General features: G+C 39.6%; 1 protein-coding gene across 5 annotated transcripts in view; it reads right to left on the minus strand.

The window, feature by feature from the left end:
• The window catches only part of LOC139546769 (methyl-CpG-binding domain protein 5-like), a 52,798-nt gene that overhangs the window by 34,510 nt on the left and 668 nt on the right, over positions 1 to 17,620 (minus strand). The gene's annotated exons all lie outside the window — the stretch shown is intronic.

The following is a 17,620-nucleotide window of genomic DNA, read 5'->3' on the forward strand; positions in this document are numbered from 1 at the left end:
GTCATATCGGCTTAGCCCACTAGTGATTTTTCTATCATTGTTAGTAACCAATATCTACTGTTAGTTTGATATGTATTTCTGTGATTATTTAGTTAGTAAATAAATAATTAAGCCAATTTGTATATTTCTGGTTCATTATGGAAACTAGGGTTTGTGCAGATAACTAAGAATTTTACGACGTTCAGATGAGACTGACGGAAGGTAACAATAAATAATCATTAATGGAAGACTAATTGATAAGATATGAAAATATCTGAATAGTCCATTCAGGAAATAGAGACTCTATAAAAAATTCAGTGGTGCCCCGACTTCCTAGTTGATTAAAGTTCACATGATTAGTTAAAATCACGTAATAATAATTACACAGATAATTGACTTGATAAAATAACAGTCTTCACATTTAATTATACTAAAGACACGACAATGGGCAACACATAACAAAACCACAGGATTGAGTCCGTTTGAGGTCATCACAGGTCGACCAGGCACCTTAGATTTGAAAAAGGCAGACGTACACTTTGAGTGACACAATGCTTAACTATTGCATACAACTTTCTAATGCAGTAGGGGAAGCAGACAGACAAGTAAAAGAGGCATGGGGAATAACTCCCGAGGGGGGACATGACGTAGTGCCAGGACAGTGGGGGATGGTTAAAAAAAATATGTAACAGACACATTAAGGCCAAAATGGGAAGGTCCTCAATAAATTTTGCTCATAACGAGGTCAGCAGTGAAAGTCCAGGGAAAATCACAATGGATACATGTCACTCATTGCAAGGTTGTCCATTTTGATGACAAAGCCTGGAGAATAATGAACTGATTGATTAGCAATCGGGGGCCAATCTCAGGTGAAGAAGCATAGTAAGATGATCAGAACCTGATAGGCTTCTATGTTGTACACCGCAGTCATCATATTAGGGATATCTAGGTGAAATGTCCAACATTTTCCTGAAAATTGGAATGTGCTTACTTCGGGAAATCTATGTGAAATATCAATCTCTTGAAACCAGGACATGTTACTTTCACATTTTTTGTTCTTCTTCATTACAGGTTATGAGAATATACTGTCTGAATTTGCAGCAATACCCCTTCACCCAAGGCCTGTACATGAAACGATACAAGATCATCGGTGAAGTTTTCATTAGAGACGTCCTTCTCAACCAGTGGAATCGGAAGAATAATTCCTCACTACCGACAGACTGTCATAACATAGTCTCTAATAGTTATCTATGTGGGGCTGATACCGGGTGTGGAACAGCTGATCATACTTAAAAGGAATCTGAATGATTACCTTGCCAATAGGACGATTGAATATTATTGTCTTGCAGGCAATTATTTTTTGGTGAGTTTCCTCCTAATACAGGCTGTGGTAGGAATCATAAGTGTCATCATCATTACACCTGTTAATACCTATTTTCTATAACTTTGTGTGAAATATATTTCTTACTGAAACAGCAAGTAAAATATGCCCTTTGTGTTTTATAGAAATGCAAGGTGTTTAATGTGAATGATTTTATGCTCACTGCTAATGTTTTTTTATACTGTCTATTTTTTCATGTTTTCTAAAAATACATTTTAAGTATATTTATTTTTTAAATGGCCTAAGGGAAGTGTAAGAATATTCTAAGATAAATACACAACGCAGAGGACTAAAGGTCAAGAGGGAATTAATGTCCAATGGAAATAGTTGTTTTTCTGTAATGGGGAACTGAAGATTAATGGGTCAGGGACACGGGAGGAATCAGTCCAGGACTCATAGCTACATGTGGCAAGTTCTCAATGGTCCGAATCGCCTATACATTGAGCCTGAAATGGGATACTTGTTATTTGGGCATTGGCCCAATTTTACTGCAAGGAATTCTAATTGAACAACCACAGGCTAGGGTTGGGTTATAAACTACATCCTGTCTCTTTGTTCAGAGGAGAAACCATTGAGGACAGGGAAGAATGAACATCTGCCATCTACTTCCCAGCATAACTACTATGATTTGTTTTCTTTGAATAAATATATTTTCTCCCCCTGATTTGCTTTGGGATCTGTGTTATTGAAGAATAACATAATCTGCTAATAATAGCAAAGGGTCTGAATACTTATGTAAACAAGGTATTATTATTTTTTCTTTTAATAAAGTTGCAAACATTTCTAAAAACCTTTTTTCGCTTTGTCATTAAAGTGTATTGGGTGTAGATTTGTGTGGGAAAAAACTACTCAATCCATTTTAGAACAACGCTGTAACGTAACAAAATGTGGAAAGAGTCAAGGGGTCTGAATACTTCCTGAATGCACTTTAACGCAGCAACCTTAGTAATGTAGCTAGCTAGCTACAATAAGTATACCTGTTGCTATGTAGCAGGAGCAGTTAGCTTTATCACTTGCATGTCATTCCGGTTCAGGGAGCTTTAGCTATCATTATTCCAAAAACAATTTAAGACCACAAAATCTATAGGGCAATAACTATCAAGCTAATAAGAGTCATCAAGGCAGGACTCAAAAACATTCATACATTTTGGTAATGTAGTGTATTTGTCAGTATGTGGACATGTGCTCGACAAACAATCTCATTCCAAATTTATGGGCAATAAAATGGAGTTGGTCCCCCCTTTGCTGCTATAACAGTCTCCCCGCAGTAATGTTACTTGCTTCCATTCAGCCACAAGCGCATTAGTGAGATCGGGCACCGATGTTGGGCGATTAGGCCTGGCTTGCAGTCGGCGTTCCAATTCATCCCAAAGGTGTTCGATGGGGTTGAGGTTAGGGGTCTGCAGACCAGTCAAGTTCTTTGACATTGATCTCGACAAACCATTTCTGTATGGACCTCTTTGTGCACGGGGGTAACATGCTGAAACAGTAAAGGGGCTTCCACAAACTGTTGCCACAAAGTTGTAAGCACAGAATCGTCTAGAATGTCATTGTATGCTGTAGCGTTAAGATTTCCCTTCACAGGCCTAGCCTGAACCATGAAAAACTGCCCCTGACCATTATTCCTCATCCACCAAACTTTACAGTTGGCACTATGCATTCGGGAAGGTAGCGTTCTCCTGGCATCCGCCAAACCCAGATTCGTCCGTCGGACTGCAAGATGGTGAAGCGTGATTAATTACTCCAGAGAACGCGTTTCCACTGCTCCAGAGTCCAATGGCGGCGAGCGTTACAACACTCCAGCCGACACTTGGCATTGCGAATGGTGATCTTATGCTTGTGTGCGGCTGCTTGGCCATGGAAACCCATTTCAAGAAACCCATTCCCGACGAACAGTTAATGCAGACGTTGCTTCCAGAGGACATGATTTTTACGCGCTACGTGCTTCAGCACTCAGCGGTCCCATTCTGTGAGCTTGTGTGGCCTACCACTTTGTGGCTGAGCCATTGTTGCTCCTAGATGTTTCCACTTCACAATAACAACACTTAGTTGACCGGGGAAGGTCTAGTAGGGCAAAAATTTGACAAACTGACTTGTTGGAAAGGTGGCATCCTATGATGGTGCCACGTTGAAAGTCACTGAGCTCTTCAATAAGGCCATTCTACTGCCAATGTTTGTCTATGGAGATTGCATGGCTGTGCGCTCAATTTAATACACCAGTCAGTTACAGGTGTGGCTGTAACAGCCAAATCCAGTCATTTAAAGGGGTGTCCGCATACTTTTGTATATATAGTGTACTATCATCAATAGGCGCTAAAAATGTTCGCATCTATGAATGGCCTTCAGAATAAAAAATGGATTGAAAATATATATTTTCTCCTCACCCACAATACCCCATGACAAAATGCTAATTTAATGAAAATGAAATACAAAAATCTAATTTACATAAGTATTCACACCGCTTTGCTATGACACTCCAAATTGACCTCAGGTGCATCCTGTTTCCATTGATCATGTTACTACAACTTGATTGGAGTCCACCTGTAGCCAATTCAATTGTTTGGACATGATTTAGAAAAAAAACACACCTGTCTATAGAAAGTCCTACAGTTGACAGTGCATGTCAAAGCAGAAACAATACTATCGAAGGAACTGTCCTTGTGCAAAGCTGTCAAGGCAATGGGTGGCTACCATGAAGAATCTCAAATATAAAATATATTTTGATTCGTTTAACACTTTTCTGGTCACTACATGATTCCATATGTATTATTTCATAGTTTTGATGTCTTCACTATTATTCTACAATGTAGAAAATTGTAAAAATAAAGAAAAACCCTGGAATGAGTAGGTGTGTCCAAACTTTTGACTGGTAATGTATATCATAAAGTTTTACATAATCACACACTTCAATAACTTGTGCCAAAATTACTTCTTTAAGTCACAAAATACACATTCATGAAGTAATTCACCCTTGGGATAATTCACTTTGGTTATTTCCGGTCAACCAATAAAATGTTCCTTGACTCGTAGACTAATTTGCATAATGCACACCAGCTCTTCAGCTACAGGAATTCTGCTTTGAAAGATGATAAACGTGTAACCTCATTTTTCAGAAAATGTGAATGTTTTGGTACCTACTGGAGAGCTCATCTTTGTCTACACCAATTCAGCATCGTTCACACCCTCTTAAGCTTTAGCCCCACCCATCTCTTTAAGGGTTGATCTGAGCATTCTGTCCTAACAACGGCAGTCAAGCACCCAAACTAACGTTGGCTAGCTTGCTAGCTACTTCCAGACACAAATGAGAGAACAGCTCACAGACCATTTTACTCACCCTAGCAGAGTTGGTTAGGCTGATTTTATGATATCCAGAGCGTTGGTGACTGCAAATGTGCTGCTGGCAACAATTTATGTTTTTTATGCCAATGTTTACTGACACCGGTCATATCAACGGGTGTTAAGCGTTCATAAATTCGTCAGAATTTACCAGCTACGTCTATCAACAGTTCTATTGAAATGGTTACTTGCGTAGTGGAGATACGAATAAGATCATACACGTAACATTAGCTAGCTAGCTAACAGTACACTTTAAAATTAAAACTGTAATATCTGAAAATGTAGCTAGCTAGACTATCATGGATGGACGCTTCTCTCTGTCATGGATGCTATGGTTGAAGATGTAATCCAGAGACAGGTGTTCTCTTAGCTATCATACTCTAATTCCGCTGATTTCAAAACTCGTCCTCCAGAAAGTGGAGAACACACTGTTCTACTACGAGATATATGCCTATTATCCTGAAACGAGTCACATTCTCTTTTCTTCCAGTATTCTTGGTAATACCTTGAAGAGATACAATAGTCTTTCTCCAACCAATAGTTTGTTTCAGTGTCATTGTCTAGAAGTCAGGGACATGCGCTCCATGACACCAACCCAGACTTGAATCCCATTGGAAATCTGTGGAAAGACTTGAAAGTTGCTGTTCGCCGCCGCTCCCCATCTAACTTGAAGTAACTTCAGATTTTTTTTTTGCATCAAAAACAAATGTTTTAGGCTTAGTTATAGTGAAACACTGCAATTCTGGTCTTCATTTTGACAATTCATTGCAAAAGTGATATTTTGGTCCTTTAGTTGTAAATCTAGCTCTTTTTGCCCCTCGGTGCGTCTACGTCAGGGGTTTTGAAAAAAATAAAGAAAAACCCTTGAATGAGTAGGTGTCCAAACTTTTGACTGGTACTGTACATCTGAAAGTGCACCCTTAGGACGCTTGTTTAGCTCAAAGATGCTCTCTATAGCTGTACTCACAGGGCTATTGGGAAATTCAGATGTATTAGCTCTAACAAAGTTCCTAGTCTGGAGACAGCGTAAGAAGTGGGATGAACTTTTCCTGTAGCTGAACAAAAGAGGCAAATTTATCAAAGAATAATTGGAGTACAGTATATTCATAATGTGTCTAATATTGAAAACACAAATGCCTATTTCTCATAAAGCCAGTCTGGTCAGAGTGTATTACTTGGTGCAGCCAGCCTTCCATACGGATGGCTAAGATTTTGTCATCCCAGTTTATAAGCGAGATTTGGCGATAAGATCCACATTCCAGGGGGACCTCATTTGTCTCTAAATAGTAATAAAATCGAAGCCTGATAAAGACTTGTGGGGGGGGGGGGGGCAACATTGATCTATTAAGGCACTCTGCAAATAATCAAGACAGGAATGGCCAAAGTAGACCAGAAAACGTCCTGTAAAATTTGTTTGGAAAACCGTCTGGACCCGGTGATTTAACACTTTTTATTGTGGACACTGCAGTTACAATCTCCTCAGGTGTAAATTCTTCTTCTAAACCATCATGGGAGTCTATCAATTGAAGGCATATTCAGACCATCGAAGAACAAATCAATCAACAAAGGGTCTTGAGGAGATTCAGAGGTGTATAGCGCAGAGTAAAACTGTTTGAATTGATCTCTTTATGTATAACTGTGGTAGCACCAGACAGGGTCCTTATTTGTGGGATTAAACGTGAGGCCTCAAATTTACGGATCTAATATGCAAGGAGTTTATTGGCCTTGTCGCCTTAATCAAAACACTGTATCGAGCTCGTAAGAGTAATTGTTCAGCTTGTCTGGTAGAGAGCTCGTCAAGTTCAGATTTGAGTAGCTGGCGTTCTTTATATAGATCAGAGGAAGGATCTGCAGCATACTTCTCATCCAATGTAGCTATGGCTTCGCTCAGGTCTCAAAGAGCGAGAGAGCGAGATTTGTTTTTGTTGGCTGTATAATTTGGACACGTAGGTATGCTTTGAGGGACTCCCATATGGAAGAGCAGGACATATCTGGGGTTGAATTAATAAGGAATAAGGTTATTTCAGAAGAAATTAAATAGACAAACTCCTTACGTGAGAGTAAAATTGAGTTAAGACGCTATTGAGAACACATACAAGCTTGCCCTTTAAATGTCTCAGCACACTCCAACATTTCACAGGGTTGTTAGCCCCTTTGATGTTCAACGAAATATACTTGATGGTATTATTTTGGCCACCATGAGCACTCCCGTTATACAACCCTGTCATTAGAGCACAGAGTGGAAAAGCAATGAATACCCAAAAACCCCAGGATAAATTGTCTCAGTAATAATGTACGGTGTAAGACACTTGGGAAAAAGACAGAATGACAACATCAGAACTGAACAATTAAACCTCCTTCCTCCCCCCATCCCGGACAATATCTCCCCAATGAGGTACAAGACTAAATAGAACATATTTTCTTCGCACAGTATGTCTGTGAGAGTGTGGTGATAAACCCACAGAACCGCCTTTTAAAGTAGCGTTCTTTGTTAGAGAAACAAGCAGCAAATATATTTTTTTTTAAGTCAATCCCATGTGCAAACGAAATTAGAAAAGCACCACTTGTAGTTGTATAAAATTATAACATGTATTGAGAGAGAAAATAAATAAAACATATCAAGGCTCTCAGCCCAAAACCTCTCATTTGAAGTAAGAAGAACATAGTAAAAACGACCCAAAACAATTAATTAAAACATTATAGTCTAGTTGGACGATGTGACAACGTACAGCCAAGACCACAAAACTACGTCTGTACAATGTTGAAAGTTTGCTGCGTATAAATGGCGTTCAAAACCTTCAATATTGAAGTGAAGAACCCCCAAAAACGTGTAGCCTCGGAACGTTTACTGTTTACTCGGTCGAGACTAGAGGGCGACCGATTAATCGGAATGGCGATTAATTAGGGCCGATTTCAAGTTTTCATAACAATCGGTAATCGGTATTTTTGGACACCGATTTGCCGAAATTATTATATATATATATTTTTTACTCCTTTATTTAACTAGGCAAGTCAGTTAAGAACACATTCCTATTTTCAATGACGGCCTAGGAACGGTGGGTTAACTGCCTTGTTCAGGGGCAGAACGACAGATTTTTACCATGTCAGCTCGGGGATTCGTTTTTGCAACCTTCCGGTTACTAGTCCAACGCTCTAACCACCTGCCTTACATTGCACTCCACGAGGACCCTGCGTGGCAGGCCGACTACCTGGTACGCGAGGGCAGCAAGAAGCCAAGGTAAGTTGCTAGCTAGCATTAAACTTATCTTATAAAAAACAATCAATCATAACATAATCACTAGTTAACTACATATGGTTGATGATATTACTAGTTTATCTAGCGTGTCCTGCGTTGCATATAATCGATGCGGTGCCTGTTAATTTCTCATTGAATCGCAGCCTACTTCGACAAACGTGTGATGATTTAACAAGCGCATTTGCGAAAAAAGCACTGTCGTTGCACCAATGTACCTAACCATAAACATCAATGCCTTTCTTTAAAATCAATACACAAGTATATATTTTTAAACCTGCATATTTAGTTAATATTGCCTGCTAACATGAATTTCTTATAATTAGGGAAATTGTGTCACTTCTCTTGCGTTCCGTGCAAGCAGTCAGGGTATATGCAGCAGTTTGGGCCGCCTGGCTCATTGCTAACTGTGTTAAGTCCATTTATTCCTAACAAAGGCCGCAATTAATTTGCCAGAATTGTACATAATTATGACATAACATTGAAGGTTGTACAATGTAACAGCAATATTTAGACTTAGGGATGCCATCCGTTAGATAAAATACGGAACAGTTCTGTATTTCACTGAAAGAATAAACGTTTTGTTTTCTAAATGATAGTTTCCGGATTCTACCATTTTAATGACCAAAGGCTCGTATTTCTGTGTGTTATTATATTATAATTAAGTCTATGATTTGATAGAGCAGTCTGACTGAGCGATGGTAGGCAGCAGCAGGCTCGTACGCATTCATTCAAACAGCACTTTCGTGCGTTGGCCAGCAGCTGTTTATGACTTCTAGCCTATCAACTCCCAAGATTAGGCTGGTGTAACCGATGTGAAATGGCTAGCTAGTTAGCGGGGTGCGTGCTAATAGCGTTTCAAACGTCACTCGCTCTGAGACTTGGAGTAGTTGTTCCCCTTGCTCTGCATGGGTAACGCTGCTTCGAGGGTGGCTGTTGTCAATGTGTTCCTGGTTCGAGCTCAGGTAGGAGCGAGGAGAGGAACGGAAGCTATACTGTTACACTGGCAATACTAAAGTGCCTATAAGAACATCCAATAGTCAAAGGTATATAACATACAAATCATAGAGAGAGAAATAGTCCTATAATAACTACAACCTAAAACTTCTTAACTGGGAATATTGAAGACTCATGTTAAAAGGAACCACCAGCTTTCATATGTTCTCATGTTCTGAGCAAGGAACTTAAACGTTAGCTTTTTTACATGGCACATATTGCACTTTTACTTTCTTCTCCAACACTTTGTTTTTGCATTATTTAAACCAAATTGAACATGTTTCATTATTTATTTGAGGCTAAATTGATTTGATTGATGTATTATATTAAGTTAAAATAAGTGTTCATTCAGTATTGTTGTAATTGTCATTATTACAAAAAATATATATAATAATAATTTAAAATAATTTAAAAAACGGCCGATTAATTGGTATCGGCTTTTTTTGGTCCTCCAATAAATCGGTATCGGTGTTGAAAAATCAAAATCGGTCGACCTCTAGTCGAGACAAACGGATGCGGTAAACAAATATCCCAAAATAGTTTTGGGTCAATGAGACAATACGTAAACAAAGGAATTACGTAAACAAAGGAATTACGTAAACCCTTAATACAATGAAATAAAAATGACAGTGTTAACCATTTTGAATTCAGGCTGTAACTACAAAATGTGGAATAAGTCTATAGGTATGAATACATTCTGAAGGCAGTCGATAAGATAACTGTTTTTCAGAATCGTGAACGAAGAGAGTATCGCCAATAACAGGTTAGTTGACGAAACTATGGCTGCTTTTATATAGGTAAACTTGTAAAAAGCAGATAAAATCTTTGGTTTTATCACATTATCTGGTGTACAATTTGTAGCTAAATTGAAGTAGGATGCAGAGCACCCTGCCTCTATCCTTATCCTAGCTGTTGTAATTTCTTAGTCTGTCAGGATGTTAACTTCAAGCTCATCAACTACAATCCTTTGCAGTGATGATTTCTTTGATTTATTCTTCTCTCACTTTTGTCTCCCATGATCTATTCAGCTCTCCTCTCCTGTGTCCTGCTCCCAGAGATCAACCAAGTGCTGTTCACCAAGCATTGGCTTAGCTGATTCACTCACCTGTGAGGAGAACCATCCTAGACATTGAGACCACATGCATTTGTCTGTTGTCTTTAATTTCTGGGTTGTCTTTTTTAGTTTAATTGTATTTATTTAATTAGGCAAGTCAGTTACGAACAAATTCTTATTTACAATGACGGCCTACACCGGCCAAACCCAGACGATGCTGGGCCAATTGTGCGCCTCCCTATGGGACTTCCAATCACGGCGGGTTGTGATACAGCCTGTCTTACACAGTCTAGTGAATTTTTAAGAGTTGAAGACCACCAACTACTGATATGCATGCTTGGTATTATATTAGAATAGCTGTTGGCGAAAGCAAAAGCTACTCTTCCTGGGGTCCACACGAAACATTACATAATAACAGACAAGAACTGCTGAAGATCATATATTTAAAAATTGCACGCATAGCCTCCATATAAATACATACACACAAAATATCTAGGTAAATTAGGGGAGAGGCGTTGTGCTGTGAGGTGTTGCTTTATCATCTTCATTTCATGTTCATTTGAGCAATATGAGATAGAAGGGAGTTCCATGCAATAATGTCTCTATATAAAATACTGTATGCTTTCTTGAATTTGTTCTTGATTTGGGGACTGTGAAAAGACCACTAGTGGCATGTCTGGAGGGGTAAATGTTTGTGTCAGAACTGTGTGTAAGTTGACCATACAAACAATGCTTGTTAGAGCCTATCAAAGACTAAATTCCATAGAGAATTAGGTTGAGGTGACAAATTATATATACTATTGTAACATGCAGTGATGAATTATATTGTCCCTGTCAGGAGCACAGGCTTTTGCCGTAGATAGCAGAGTTCTCATCTCTGGACCACATGATCTTAAAATTGCCTTATGCTTTGGCACTTCTCTCACTCTACATCCGTGGGCTACATTGGTGACCAGGGTGGGATCCTTTTGATACACGTATGTGGCCTGGGAACAGAAATACTCCATGAGAGAGGGGGGATACTGAAGCATGCGTTGATGACAGTTCTACGGTCTCCATTAGAGGCTCAGGCTAAACCCAAAGATCGAGTTTAGGAAATGCTGCTCTATACACACTGATAGGGTTGCAAATGGTGTGAAACTTTCCGGGAAATTTCCAGATTTTCTTCTGAAATTTGATGGGAAGTTAAGCCCGGGAATTTTGCTTAAATTCATCAAAAAAAGTTAGCGTATAACAGTTAACTTTTTATGTGGGATACATAAGGCAATTCTAAGTCTTGTGGCATATTTTGGTTAAACTATTCCAAATTCAATGGAATTGCAACCCTCTACATGCACAGTGCATTCTTCCATCACATGTGCAGTGCACTCTTCCATCACAAAATCTTCCATCACAAAATGTTCCATCCTTTTCCAAGGACTACATGCTTTCTGGTAAGTTTTGATTACAATACTGGGTGGGGTGAACATATTTTATATGACATGCATGACACAAAGTGTGTTGAAATCATTTTTAACAATTTCTGCTAGTTCGTTTTTGCTACCATTCGGGGTTTAGCTTGCTTGAGCCTGCTAACTGAGGAATGTTAATTAATTGGTTTATAAAAAATGTTTCATTTAAAAACATTTATCTTACAAAATGAGTTGTTTAACCTAACCGCTTAACTTCTTTGGGGTAGGGGGCAGTATTCGGAAGTTTGGATGAATGAGGTGCCCAAAGTAAACTGCCTGTTACCCAGGCCCAGAAGCTAGGATATGCATATAATTGATAGTATTGGATAGAAAACATTCTAAAGTTTCCAAAACTGTTAAAATAATGTCTGTGAGTATAACAGAACTGATATAGCAGGCGAAAACCCGAGGAGAACCAATCCAGATTTGCTTTTGGAGGTGACACCATTTAAAATACCTGTCTATGGGGAAATCAATGGAATATCTCCCAGATTGCAGTTCCTAGGGTTTCCAGTAGATGTCAACAGTCTTTAGAAAGAGTTCCAGGCTTTTTTTTTTTTTTTTAAACGAGCTAGAATTTGAAGTCTTTCTAAGTGGCTCCCATTTTGGTTGTAGTGTTGTGGCGCGCATGGATGAGGGCGCGCACTTCGTTATTTATCTCCAGTAATGAACATACTATTCTCCTTCTTAAATGTTATCTTTTATTTACATATTAGGGTACCTGAGGATTGATTAGAAACGTTGTTTGACTTGTGCGAACGAAGTTTATTGGTAACCTTTGGGATTCATTTGTATGCATTTTGAACGAGGGAAACCGGTGGATTACTGAGTCAAGCGCGCCAACTAAACTGACTTTTTTGGGATATAAAAGACTTTATCGAACAAAATGACCATTTGTGATGTAGCTGGGACCTTTTGGATTGCAAACAGAGGAAGATCTTCAAAGGTAAGCGATTTATTTTATCGCTATTTCTGACTTTAGTGGCGCCTCTGCTTGCTTGGAAAATGTGTTTAATGCTTTTGTATGCGGGCACTGTCCTCAGCTAAATCGCATGGTATGCTTTCGCCGTAAAGCCTTTTTGAAATCTGACAAAGCGGCTGGATTAAATAGAAGTTAAACTTTTAACTGATGTATAAAACTTGTATTTTCATGACTGTTTAATATTGCGAATTTTGCGCTCTGCAATTGCACCGGATGTTGGCCAGATGGGACGCTAGCTTCCCACCTACCCCAAAGAGGTTAACTATTTATCTGTACATGGAATTGTATTTGTTGAGGTACAGGGACTTTTGTCGAGGTGAAAATGATGAATCAGACACCTTATCGATAGCAACAGCTCATGGTCCTCCTGGAATCATATGTTTTTTTGACTCAATGGAGGAACGTAGTCAGAGAAATGCTGATGAATGTTGCTCGAGGGGTGTATGCAAATGGTTAACCTCTGATGCTCACAGGAAATGTGTATTGGAAGAGATTTCTGAATGTTTTTCGCCCAGCATACACCCCTCCAACAAGACATGCTTTATCTACTCATTTGCTGGATGCAGAGTTCAGAGTTCAAGTGACGGTCAAGAAAATCAGAGAAAGCAGACTGTATTGCAATCATCTCTGATGGGTGGTCGAATGTTCTTGGGGAAGGAATAATTAACTACATCCTCTCCACCCCTCAACCAGTATTCTACAAGAGCACACACACAAGGGACAACAGACACACCGGTCTCTACATTGCAGATGAGCTGAAGGCTGTCATCAATGACCTTGGACCACAGAAAGTATTTGCACTGGTGACAGATAATGCTGCGGACATGATGGCTGCATGGTCTGAAGTGGAGGAGTCCTACCCTCATATCACACCCATTGGCTGTGCTGCTCATGCATTGAATCTGCTCCTCAAGGACATCATGGCACTGAAAACAATGGATACACTACAAGAGAGCCAATGAAATGGTTAGGTATGCGAAGGGTCATCAAGTTATAGCAGCAATCTACCTCACCAAGCAAAGTGAGAAGAATAAGAGCACCAAATTGAAGCTGCCCAGCAACACCCAAAGGGGTGGTGTTGTCATCATGTTTGACAGTCTCCTGGAGGGGAAGGAGTCTCTCCAAGAAATGGCCATATCACAGTCTGCCGATATGGACAGCCCCATCAAGAGGATCCTCCTGGATGATGTATTTTGGGAAAGAGTGGTAAGCAGCCTGAAACCTATAGCAGTAGCCATTGCACGGATTGAGGGAGACAATGCCATCCTGTCTGATGTTCAGAGTCTGCTTGCAGATGTAGGAGGAGAAATACATACTGCTCTGCCCACTTCACTGTTGCTCCAAGCAGGGGGAAACAGGAGTTCTGAAATACAACAAAAAGCGTGAAGACTTCTGCCTGAAGCCCATGCACGCCGCAGCGTACATGTTGGACCCCAAGTATACTGGCAAGAGCATCCTGTCTGGGGCAGAGATCAACAAGCCCTATGGTGTCATCACTACTGTGTCTCGCCACCTTGGTCTGGATGAGGGCAAGGTTCTTGGAAGTCTGGCGAAGTACACTTCCAAGCAAGGGCTTTGGGATGGAGATGCAAGGCTCAAAATGGCCAGACACAAAGCACTTTCTTCTGAAACTCAGACTATTCTTGTTCTGAGAAATGAAGGCTATTCCATGCGAGAAATTGCCAAGAAAGTGAAGATCTTGTACAACGCTGTGTATTACTCCCTTCACAGAACAGCGCAAACTGGCTCTAACCAGAATAGAAAGAGGAGTGGGAGGCCTCGGTGCACAACTGAGCTAGAGGACAAGTACATTAGAGTGTCTAGTTTGAGAAACAGACGCCTCACAAGTCCTCAACTGGCAGCTTCATTAAATGGTACCCGTAAAACACCAGTGTCAACGTCAACAGTGAAGAGGCGACTCCGGGATGCTGGTCCGATTGCACTTCCTAAGGCTTCCACTAGATGTCAACAGTCTTTAGAACCTTGTTTCAGGCTTCTACTGTGAAGGGGGAGAGAATAAGAGCTGTTTGACTAAGGGGTCTGGCAGAATGCCATGAGCTAAGTCAGGCGCACGGCCGTGAGAGCGAGCTCTGTTCCTTTTCATTTCTAAAGACAAAGGAATTGTTCGGTTGAAACATTATTGAAGATTTATGATAAAAACATCCTAAAGATTGATTCTATACATCGTTTGACATGTTTCTACGAACTGTAATATAACCTTTTTGACTTTTCGTCTGGACTTAGTGCTCGCGCGTTGTGCATTTGGATTACTGGACTAAACGCGCGAACGAAAAGGAGGTATTTGGACATAAATGATGGACTTTATCGAACAAAACAAACATTTATTGTGGAACTGGGATTCCTGGGAGTGCATTCCGATGAAGATCATCAAAGGTAAGTGAATATTTATAATGCTATTTCTGACATTTGTTGACTCTACAACATGGCGGGTATCTGTATGGTGGCTGAGCGCTGTACTCAGATTATCTCATGGTGTGCTTTTGCCATAATCACCGGATGTTTTGGAGGCAAAACATTACTGAACATAACGCGCCAATAATCTCTATTTCTGCTTTATGCGACTCCTCTCTTTGGCTGGAAAAGGCTATGTTTTTCTGTGACTAGGCGCTGACCTAACATAATCAGATGGTGTGCTTTCGTCGTAAAGCCTTTTTGAAATAGGACACTGTGGTGGGATTAACAACAAGTTTCTTTAAAATGGTGTATAATACTTGTATGTTTGAGGAATTTTAATTATGAGATTTCTGTTGTTTGAATTTGGCGCCCTGCACTTTCACTGGCTGTTAACGGGATTTCAGCCGTAAGAAGTTAAACAGCACAACAAGTTTTCAGCTGTGCTAACATAATTGCAAAAGGGTTTTCTAGAAATGTCCTTGTTTCTGAAAGAAAAGGCATTTTTTTGTCCGTTTAAAATATCAAATTGATCAGAAAAACAGTGTGGACATTGTTAATGTTGTAAATGACTATTGTAGCTGGAAACGGCAGATTTTTTATTATATATCTACATAGGCATACTGAGGCCCATTATCAGCAACCATTACTTCTGTGTTCCAATGGAACGTTGTGTTAGCTAATCCAAGTTTATCATTTTAAAAGGCTAAGTGACCCCAAACTTTTGAACGGTAGTGTATGTCTACTTATGACAAGGTAAAAGGTTTATGTTTCTATCCACATATGATATGGTAAATATATCCAATGCAAAAAGACATCTACATTTAAATGGTATTAATATTAATTTCCGTTAATTCCCATATATTCCCGTTAATTCCCACCTCTGAATATTTCCCAAAATGTGGAACCCTATACACTGAACAAAGATATAAAATGCAACATGTAAAGTGTTGGTCCCAAGTTTCATGAGCTGAAATCAAACATCCCTGAAATGTTCCATACGCACCAAAAGCTTATTTCTCTCAAATATTTTGCACAAATTTGTTTACGTCACTGTTAGTGATCATTTCTCCTCTGCCAAAATAATCCATTCACCTGACAGGTGTGGCAAAACAAGAAGCTGATTAAACAGCATGATCATTACACATGTGCACCTTGTGCTGGGGACAATAAAAGGCCACTTTAAAATGTGCAGTTTTGTCACACAACACCACAGATGTCTCAAATGTTGAGGGAGAGTGCATGCAGGAATGTCTACCAGAGCAGTTGCCTGAGAATTGAATGTTAGTTTGGCAGTACGTCCAACCGGCCTCACAACCCAGCCCAGGATCTCCACATCCGGCTTCTTCACATGCGGGATGGGGGGGCTATTCTCATTAGCTGGGCCTGGCTCCCCAGTGGGTGGGACTATGCCCTCCAAGGCCCAACCATGGCTGCACCCCTGCCCAGTCATGTGACATCCATAGACATCCATAGATTAGCCTTATGAATTTATTTCAATTGACACATTTTTGAAATTGTTGCATGTTGCGTTTATATTTTTGTTCAGTATACACAGATTGGTAGGTTACACTATACTTAGATACTTAAAATACTGCCTGATACATGTTTGCTATGTCTACGTTCTCAATAAATGGTGAAACACTAAATGTGATGTGTTCTTTGTTCGAAGGTATATGCATAAAACGTGCACATTATGGAAAACATGTCTCACACTCATAGCTAGTAGCAGAATAATGGATTGGCAATAAATTGCCACCGTCAACTTTTACAAGGTTAGTTACAAAGTTAGGCTAATCATTTAAACCACCTAAATATATTCACATTCACTGAACATTTAGTATTTGAAACGCAAACATTAGTTTTGCCAACTGATTTTACTATAATCCTGCTGACAATTTATCCTTCTCCATACTTTATATTCCAACGCATCCAACATCACGCATGCCCACCATGATATTGGGCAACTGCTTACATTTGAGAATTTAGAAATCAAACAGTACAAAAACCAAACGGTTACAGATTGTCATCACTATCCAGGATTAGGATTTAGGAAAAAAACAATTATATTAAAGTCAGGTAAATTATTACTGTGCCACACTCCTCTGAAACCACAGTACAATACAGCATAAGTGTGTGTGAGTTTTGTTAAATCCAGACGCTCCATCTGAACATGGCTTCCGATACGGTTTTGATAGCATAAGGACCTTATCGTTCATATCAGCGATAAAATAAAATAAAAAACGTTAAAATTGATACACACCTTTTATAGGGTTAGTGTTCCCACACGGCCCTATCTCCATGTTACAGAACTTTACAGAAGACAGACTGAAGACCAAGGGACCACCGGTGTTAATTACCTTGCTATCTAGCATGCTCCAGAAACTTCGTCACTGAAAAATAATATCGGCTGCAACTGTGATAAAGCCAGATGAAACAGTGTCCAGCACAGGAAGTTGGTGGCACCTTAATTGGGGAGGACGGGCTCGTGGTAATGACTGGATAGGAATATTGTAATCAAATACATCAAACACATGGTTTCCATGTGTTGATGCGCCGTTCCAGCAGCCTCCACTGGTGACAGTAAGTGTATTCTTTTTTACATTTGTAAAATTATTTTTGATATGATAAGAAAGTAAAGGGCTTTATGTTTCTAAAATCATATCGCAATTGAGAATAGATACACGTTTAGATGGAGTACTTGGCTGTTTACCTCTGAAAATAACAAGGTCCTTGGACCTTTTAAGGAGTAACGGTATTAAGAGTACATCTTGGA

Source organism: Salvelinus alpinus, chromosome 20 (genome assembly GCF_045679555.1).
Source record: "Salvelinus alpinus chromosome 20, SLU_Salpinus.1, whole genome shotgun sequence".
NCBI classification, from domain to species: Eukaryota; Metazoa; Chordata; class Actinopteri; order Salmoniformes; family Salmonidae; genus Salvelinus; species Salvelinus alpinus.